Raw genomic sequence first — 9,640 nt, 5'->3', positions numbered from 1 at the left:
CAGCAGACCATACAGGCCCAAGAGTTGGTTTTTGGGAGAAATTCAACAAGATTAGACAAACCCTTATCCAAACTAACCAAAAGGCAGAGAAAGAATATACAAATTAACAAGATCAGAAATGAAAAGGGAGACAAAACAATGAGGAAATCCAGAGAATCATCAGGTCATACTTCAAAAACCTGTACTCCACAAAATTGGAAAATCTAAAAGAAATGGAAAATTTTCTGGATAGGTACCACATATCAAAATTAAATCAAGACCAGATAAACAATTTAAATAGACCTATAACCCCCAAGGAAATAGAAGCAGTTATTAAAAGTCTCCCAACCAAAAAGGGCCCAGGGCCAGGTGGTTTCAGTGCAGAATTCTAACAGAATTTCAAAGAAGAGCTAGTACAAATACTCCTGAAATTGTTCCATACAATACAAACAGAAGAAACATTACCAAACTCTTTTGATGAAGCTACAGTTACCCAAGCCACACAAAGATGCAACAAAGAAAGAGAATTATATACCAATCTCCCTCATGAACACTGATGCAAAAGTAATCAATAAAATACTGGCAACCTGAATCCAACAATACATACTAAAAAAATTATCCACCATGATCAAGTAGGCTTCATTCCAGAGATGCAGGGATGGTTCAACATACAAAAATCTATCAATGTAATCCACCATATAAACAAACTGAAAGAAATCACATGATCATCTCAACAGATGCTGAAAAAGTCTTCAACAAATGCAACACCCCTTCATGATAAAGGTCTTGGAGAGATCAGGAACACAAGGAAGATACCTAAACATAATAAAGGCAATTTATAGCAAGCTGAGAGCCAACATCAAATTAAATGGAGAGAAACTCAAGCAATTCCACTAAAATCAGGAACAAGACAAGGCTAATCAAGTAAGAGTGTTGTATACAGCAAGCAGATTCAACAACTTTGCAATGCTTCTTGCTATTTCATGGTAAAAAGTGATTTGGGATTAGCACCACAATTGTATACTATAGATGCTAAAGCTCACTACCAAGTTCATGATTGTTTAGGAGGAGGAACAGCCATCTTCAAATTGAAATAAGATTTATATTGAAATTAGATCACACATCATGGAGCCCAAGTCCTATCTAAGGGCCCTGAAAGCTGGGAAGCAGGGATGCTGATGGAAGCAATTGAGTCAGGGTCAATGTTGAGAGCCCAGGGGATCTGGAGACATAACTCAATGAGGATGAAGATCTGAGGGCTAGAAGCTGGGATGTAGCTCCCACTATGAGGATAAAGAGCAGATAGTCAATGGGCCAGGGGATGTAATAGCCATTATGAAAGCATCAGAGTAGTGGATCAACTGGGCATATAAATACCATATGAAGATACAGTCAGACAGCCCTGGTTTTCTGTGAGTATAATTCCCCCATGAAGATAAAGCCTAAGAGCTAGAAGATCTAGGGCTATAACTTTCCCATGAGGATGAAGCCTGTGAGCTCTGAGAGCCAGACTAAACCTACTCTGCTCTTGCTGTTCTTGGTTATCATGTTTCTAGCCTTGTGGTTCCTATGGTGGAATATATCCAATATTTCTACTATCTGCATTCATGCCCATGTTGGTAGAGGTTGCTGCCACACTATGGTTGGATTCCCTCAAAATCTGTGATGCCTCTGAGTGCTCTCCTTCAATAGTCTTCCAAGGAAACCAGGTCTCAGAAGACCTAGGTAGTTTTTCTAGTCTTTGGTGCCATTAGAAAGATTGTGTCTAACAGTTGGGATAGTGTCACCATCACTGACAATACTTTATCTACTATGAGCAATCAGGTTTTACCTAGGTGATTTGAGGAATTTTGGGTTCTTGTGGTGCTAGTGTGTGGAACCTAAGAGACTAATCCCAACATGCTAATCTGTAAGAAGAGACCATTGGTTCTGCCCATAGGGATGAGTCTGTCTTGTTTGTTGAGTCTGGGAAAATGGCTCAGAGGTTCTGATCAGAGGGTGTAAAGTAAAATATAAGTGCTCATGGGTCTGAGATAGCCAGTCTTTTTTTAAAATATTTATTATGCATATGGTGTTCTGCCTGCAAGCCAGAAGAGGTCACCAGATCTCATTACAGATGGTTGTAAACCACCACGTGGTTGCTGGGAATTGAACTCGGGACCTCTCGAAGAACAGCCAGTGCTCTTAACCTCTGAGCCATCTATCCAGCCCAAGATAGCCAATCTTAATGTCATGGCAACAGGATGTTTTCTTCTTGCAGTTTGATGGTGCAAACCCTGAGACCAGGGTCTCATGCCCAGCTCTAACTCTTGAGAGATTCCTGCAGTCATACTGAAGTAAACCTGGCAGGTGGAGCAAGTGCAAGGCTGTGGAGTGCTCAGTCCTCTCCTGAGCTGCTTTCTGCTGCTTTCCTTGTCACATTCCTCTCACCTCATGTGGATTGTCCCCCTTTCCTTCCTAATAGAGTACTATCTCCTTGTCCCCTTTAAAACTGACCAAAGGATGGAGTTTTTTTTGTTTGTTTTTTACTTTTTACTCTTTGGCTCCTTGGGAATGGAGGGGGACAGTCACCCTTCTCCCAAATAAATACCCAGAGGCTTATTCCTATGAATGCCAGGCCTTAGCTGGGTTAATTTCCAGTCAGATTCTTACCTTAAATTATCCCATATATCTTTTGCCTCTTGCCTTTTATCTTTCTCTGTTTATATGCCTTTCTTTCCTACTACATCTGTGGTTTACTGTGTCTCTGGGTGGCTGGCCGGTGATATCTGTTTCAATGACAATATTTTGACATTCCACCTCAGTGGCTGCAAAGGTCAGGGGTCTGATGCAGTTCTGTTGGTTGGTTCATTTAAAAATTCCTAGGGTCATGTGGGAAGGGAGAGACTGACCATGTGAAATTTGGCCCCTGGCAGGACTATGGTTATATTAAAGTGGACTCTGTACTGCCCTCTAGTGGAAGAAGTTTCACAGGATTTTGCTGACTTGGAGTTCAAAAGGCTGAGCACTGTACTCATCTCAGTCAATATATTGGCTCATGCAGGTAGACTAGGTATCTGATAAAAGTCTCTACATGGGACCTCAACATCAGTCACCAGTATAGCTGTCAGACATAGGCTTAATCCATAAACTAGAGCTGTGTTGAATGCAACCATTGTGTATATGTGTAGACCATGTTCTAGACCTCAGTGAGAAGCCTCAGATGCTGAGCCTACTGCTACACAGAGGGAGTCAGGGGACCTCAAAGCAGACAGTCCTCATCAGAAGGTTACACACATGGCAGTTTAGCACACTGCAATGATAGTGAAGAACTGAGTCTGCCTCCTCATTCTGTAACTTTCACCCTTCCTCAGAACTATGAGCTGTGCTGTTTTCATTGATGGGGTTTGTGTCTGAAATCCCTGCTGTGGACAGATTGTATCTGCCCTGGTTCAAAAGGATGTGCTTTGTGTCTGAGGCTGAGTGGTTATGTGAAGTTCCAGTGGAAGGAAGGCCATCCGAGGCCTGAAAAAGAGGAAACTGCTATGAGGATGGGGTGCAAGAGGCAGTCATGATGCTGATGCAACCTCTTGTATTGTGTGCTCTGAAATGTGAGCATCCTTAGGAGAAGAGTGATGGACCTAATACATATCCAAGTACCCAGTGCCCACTTTGTGTTGAGGCATCCCATCTCCCTTGTGATGATGCTCTTTAGGTAGATCATTTTTCAGATCTTTTCGTTCTTCTGCTTCCAAGAAATACCATCCAGAATGGGATTGTTCAGACTTTGAAAAAAGAAGTCTAGTTGCTTGTTAATGTTCAGGGGTGCTTTTTTATTTTTATTTTTGTATTTCAACACTGTAGCTGGAAGTTTTCCTGTGTCCCACCCAGTCTGCAGACACTCAGACCCAAGTAAACACACAGAGGCTTATATTAATTATAACTGTTTGGTCATTAACTCAGGCCTACCACTGACTAGCTCCTTCACTTAAACTCAGCCCATTTCTGTTAATCTATATGTCACCACATTTTCCATGGGTTTACCTGTGTGCCATTACATGCTGCTCCCTGGACAACAGGCTGGTGTCTCCTGACTCAGCTTTTCTCTTCCCAGAATTCTCCTTGTCTGCTTATCCCACCTATACTTCCTGACTGGCTACTGGCCAATCAGCATTTTATTAAACCAGTGTACAAAAGCACTATCCCACAGCATTTCCCATTTTCTGTTTGATTAAAAAGTTTTAACTTTAACATAATAAAATTATACATAACAAAACAATTATCAAGCAAGAATTACAGCTATAATATCTAGTCTATTTATATTTGGCAAATTTAAAGAAAATATTTATTTATCCTATATTTGTGAGTCTAAGGTTTCATATCTACCTTATTATCATGACCAAGGAAAACCATAGTTATAACTGTCTAGTCTTCAACTACATCAAAGACCTCAGAAGGATATAATATTACCTAAGTAAACAAGAAGTGCATTATAAGCACCTTCCAAAAATCTAGAATGACAGAGACAGCTGGCTGCCTGGACAGTTACCTAAAGTTCTTTTGTAATGTTGGGGCATCCATTTTCAGGCCATACACCTAGAGTCTCTCAGTCACTTTCCTCTGTGTCCTGTAGAATATCTGGCAGTTTCGTCTGCAAAGCAAGAACCTGAAGGACCATTTTGCCTTGCAAAGTTCAGTGGTCACCTTCCGATGGGTCCTGCATGTCTAGTTGATACATTATATCAAGCAGTCCAGGCAAGAACAGTTTCTTGCCCAAATGACTATTTTTGCCAAGAAGAAGATAAACTCCATATGGAGTATCTTCAGTGCCTATCCTCCTATCTGAAGTAAATCGGTCCTGTTAGAAGCAGACATGTCTCACTGTCCAGAAAAATTTAAGTTTTTTGAAACATTTTAAATGTCATATTCTGTAGGTCTTTGAAGTGTTTGAAGATTATCTATCTGAAATATATCTATGTATACCTAGAAAACTAAACTAATATGACTGTAAGTTTGACCATCATAGATGATTAACTATTTTTTTTTCCCCAAGACAGGGTTTCTCTGTGTAGTTTTGGTGCCTGTCCTGGATCTCGTTCTGTAGACCAGGCTGGCCTTGATCTCACAGAGATCCACATGCCTTTGCCCCCCCAAGTGCTGAGATTAAAGGAGTGTGCCACCACTGTCTGGCATAATCTGTTTAATGATACATTCCAATTTTAAATGAGTTATACACACATAATACCTTAAACAAGAGCGAGTGCTGGGATTAAAGGCATGCACCACCACCACCCGGCAAAGACTTTATTTTATAAAACTTTCTATTTCTTTATATAACTGTCTATCCTTTTTCTCTTTCTTTTAAGCCTATGTACATTTTTACACACATTGTAAACAGTTTAGGTTTTATCTCATCTGAATCTGTTTTATTGTGACTCTATTGCTTTAAACTGCAGTGGCTGGAACTGAAGCTGAAGACTTGGTTGCTGACTCTGCCCACCTCAGCTTTTCAACATGGCGGAGGTAATTCACCTCCAGCTCGGGGCCATGTGTACCATCAACTCCCAGAAGCAGTGGGTCTATGCCTTCATTAAAACAACGTGTAGTCCAGAAAAAAATTTTTTTTTTTTTTATGTACTAGCAAAAGCTAAATCCACCATGCAGTGTACTGTTGGCCTAGAGATGCCGCTGTGTACCACACCAAGAATCCACCAGGATACTTGGCTAAAGCCTGTGTGCTGTGAAACCACCATACTGTGGCTCAAGTCAGCCCACCACAACGTCTCTGTATCACAGCTTTCCTGAGAGATGCAACTAAGAATGTGCTCTTGGCTCCATTTTAGAAACACTTTTAAAAGCTTTTTCAGGTTTTGGGTGGAAGTTCATACCCCACATTGGATGACATTTATAGCTAGAAGTTTTCTTGTGTCCCACCCAGTCCACAATAAATATTTTTAAAAAATTCAGGTCCGAAGCAGTTACTGCTACAGATGGCGCTGATCCAAACAAGACCTTATATGCCACACCTTCTTCTGTTATACATTACACTACCATACCTGTTGCTAGACAAGAACTGCTAAACAGCACCTAATAGCTGATACAACATAGTAAGCATCACGTATATGGCACACACTGTAATCCCATAAATTTCTAAGCTAACTAACCTAACCACCCAACCTCTCAGTGAAACCATTTCTTTTCGAAGGTAAGATGTGCTTTAGCTGAGAATATGTTTTCATCTCAAGTACTAAGGTGTGGAGCGCCAAGAATTAACAGACAGCACAAGGCCATGGAAAGGAAAGTGGGCCCTTCCCTCTACCTGGTCTGTACACAGCATCTGGAGGAGAGATCCTTCATTCTAGGGGGAGAGATCCTTCATTCTAAAAGAGCTTCCACTACCTGCCAGCAGCAACAGGTGGGGACAACCAGTCTCAGGATGTGTGCAAACAAGGCGTTGTTGACACTTGAGATGGAAAGACTTAAGGTGTCCTGGAGAGTGGGGAACATCTGAAGAAAAAACAAAACAAAAATACAGAGACAAGTGTGGTAAGAACAAAGGACTTCACTGGGTAAAAGACAGAGGAGAAGACACAGGTGGTCAGGTAGGGAGGCGGTATGTTAGCAAGGAAGTATGCTGCTGCAGGGACAGGCCTCTAGTTCCTGTCCTGTCTCCTCAGGCCTTACAAACCTTTCTCTGTCCTGCTATTTCACTTCCTTCCTAGTGCTGGGACTAAAGGGGTGACTCCTGAGTATTGAGAGGAAAGGTGGGTGCCTCTACTGCCTGGCTCTGTTTCTCCCCTAGACTGAATCAACCTTGTGTAATCCAGGGTGGCTTTGAACTCACAGAGACCCAGAAGGGTCCCTGGCTCCCTACTGCTAGGATTAAATGTGTGTGCCGCCACCCCCTGGCCTCTATGTTTCCTCTAGTGACTTGTTCTGTTCTCTGACCTCCAGGAAGATTTCATTAGGGTACACAATATATCACATTTTTTTCAATGAGCATTTGTTCCTTTTATTCACAAAACTTAACATTTTCGCTCTGTTGAGAGAGACCTTTTTTTTATGATTTATAGAAGACCTAGAGAAGTATCAATCATAAAACATGTCCAAAAGTAAACATCTTTAAAATGTACAGACACAAACAGTTACTTTATACAAGAGTTCTCTATACAACCCATCAATGTAGAAAAGGCCTTGGAAGTGAGTGAGTGTTAGGCCCCATCAGTTGTCATTGGAATTATATTCATCTCATTGGAGACTTTCCTCTCCTCTGGTCCTGATTTCTTGATTCTCTCCAGTGTTCAGAGTATCTGGTCCAGTTTCCCCATCATCTCTCAGCACCATTCTGATTCCTGTGGTCCTCACTTTCAGGGCCTGACTGTCCTCTACTCCCTTCCCTTGCCTTGGAGTCATCTTTCATCTGAGGCTGGCACTGTCCTGATTTCGGTTCCTTTGCTTCTCCATGTGAGAAAAAGACACTCTTCTGTCTCATCGCTTCCCTGTTGGCCCAGCATGCTCGTCTGCCAGCTCTCTGTGCCTGTCTCTGTCTTGGCCATTCCCAACTCTACTGTAACAATAGTCTTGGGAAGGAAGACTTCTGCTGGCCTTGTACCTTGCTAGGGGATCTCTCCAGTGAGCATTTCGTGAGTTTTGAGCTCTATGTCTCTCAGACCTTGCTCTCAGCTCAGCAGTTAATCCCCCGAGACGAGTTAATCTTCCATGAAATGGAAGAAGTTGATGGCAAACCGGGTATTCTGTGGATTGTCTTGAGGTAATAGTCCTTCCAAGAATGGCTGTAGAGGTTCATCTTTGAACCTCGCCTTCAGTTAGGAAGACCCATGGATTCACATAGTTCCTGGAAAAGACTTTGAGAAAAATTCTACTAGATGATGTAGTTGTTTCTTCACTCAGCTTCATGCAGTCAAGAACGCTCCACGGAAGTGAATCCATGCACAAAAGGTGAGCAAAGAATTTACAACATTTCTCCGTTTGTTAGTCTCTAAGCAGTGGATCCTGTCATACTGTTCTCTCAGTAGCCTCATAAAGGATTCTGAGTATTCTTTTCTCAGCATGCACAACCGCCCACCTAACAAGCGGAAAAATCATTGGTGCACCCTCTGCTGGGCACAGCAATCAACAATCACTCTCAATGGCTCTTGTGTTTGGCTCTCAGCCAACTCCCTGTTCAGCACCTTGTGTGCACATTCCTCAACATCTAAACTGGACTGAAGAGCAAGCTATACTGTACGGTGAAATGAGACTAGATCCATTTCTGTTTTGTCATGGATGGTTACTTTTTGTCTTCTCTCCACTTCATCTTCCTCCTCCTCCTCCTCCTTCTCCTCACTACTTCCAGCCTCTGGGTCTGTGATTGAATCACTGTCTCCTTCATGAAGAATTTCCTTTTTAATTGCTTTATATTTCTCTTCATTCTCCCTATAACTAGGATCCATCTTGAAAACATTGAGAACATCTTCTGGATCATAGTCATCCTCCAAGAAGAGCATATGGGTGAACTGATCATCCCCTTCCACTAAATCGAGTCTTTCCAGAATAACAGGGTGGTCCTTGATCTGTCCTTCCAGACAGCAAACATCACTTCTATCATGTATTGAACTCTTTTGTCTACCTCAGATTCGTGGAGAATGTTTTGCAGGCATTCAAAGATGGCATCGATTCCTCTTGGGGACACCTGGGTTAATTTGAGGCCAACACTCCTTGAGGAAGGCCACAGCCACCTCGAAGCTGTCATCCATTGGTCTCTCCAGCAGCAAAGTGAGCATCTGCAGGCCTAGCACCTCATGGGCCACAAGTTTTGAAGCAGTCAGGCAAAGAGGCTTGTCATTTCTTTGGTAGCCTTTACGGAAGTTCAGGATCAGTCTCTTGAGGACCAGTGCTCCAATCTGTGGGAATTTTGAGTTGATGATGGCAACCAGAACTGCATATACAAGAGTGTAGATTGGAGAAGCACTCTGTGCCCGCAAGACAGACCTGGACAGCAGTCCTCTCCCTCGGACTAGGTTTTCCTGAAGGAGCTCTTGAATAATAATCCTGAGGTTTGAAATATTAATGTTGTTTATTAAGCCCTGGATTGATTCTTCAGGGCCTCCCAGCTCAGCCTCTGGTAGGCTAGGCTGTTTTTATCACTGGTCTGTTCCTGCATCCTCCTGAGCTTTGCAGGAGGAATAGAAGCTCCCCCAGTTAGGACAAGCAGCGGGTCCCGCTCATCCTCCTCCTTCCTGGCAGGTTCTTCCAGAGTAGAACTCTGGAGGACTGCTCTTTCTGGGCTCCTTATTCCAGGAGGTGGGGATATCCGGGACCTTTTCCTTGCTCTCCATTTTTCTTGGTCCCTACTCTGTCTTCTGGGGAGGAGTTCCATTGGCATGAGTTGTGGCTCTCCCTTCTGTCGTGACCCCAGGAGGGTTTCATGTTGACCTGGCCTAGACTCCTCAAGTTGGTTCAAGAAACAAGTACCTCAGTGGTCTGAGTTCCTTGACAGTTTTCTTTTTCTGTCTCCACAGGTCACCACTGCAGTTCCTCAGGCTTCAAAGGGGAGATCCTGTCTCCAGGAGTCCTCTGACTAAATGCCTGAGTGCTCAGCTGAGAGGCACTAAGGGGAAAAAGAGAAGGGCGTAGCCAACAGGCCTCTAGTTCCTGTCTCCTCACACCTTATGTACCTTTC

The 9,640-nt window shown here is 42.9% G+C and overlaps 1 pseudogene; it reads right to left on the bottom strand.

Moving 5' to 3' along the window:
• Window positions 1-7,667: 7,667 nt before the first annotated feature.
• Window positions 7,668-9,387, bottom strand: LOC128109033 (pre-mRNA-splicing factor CWC22 homolog; annotated as a pseudogene).
• Window positions 9,388-9,640: the final 253 nt, after the last annotated feature.

The sequence above is a fragment of the Peromyscus californicus genome, unplaced genomic scaffold (genome assembly GCF_007827085.1).
Source record: "Peromyscus californicus insignis strain IS unplaced genomic scaffold, ASM782708v3 Scaffold_13__1_contigs__length_99412109, whole genome shotgun sequence".
Classification (NCBI taxonomy): domain Eukaryota; kingdom Metazoa; phylum Chordata; class Mammalia; order Rodentia; family Cricetidae; genus Peromyscus; species Peromyscus californicus.
This window is presented reverse-complemented; position numbering and strand designations above follow the sequence as displayed.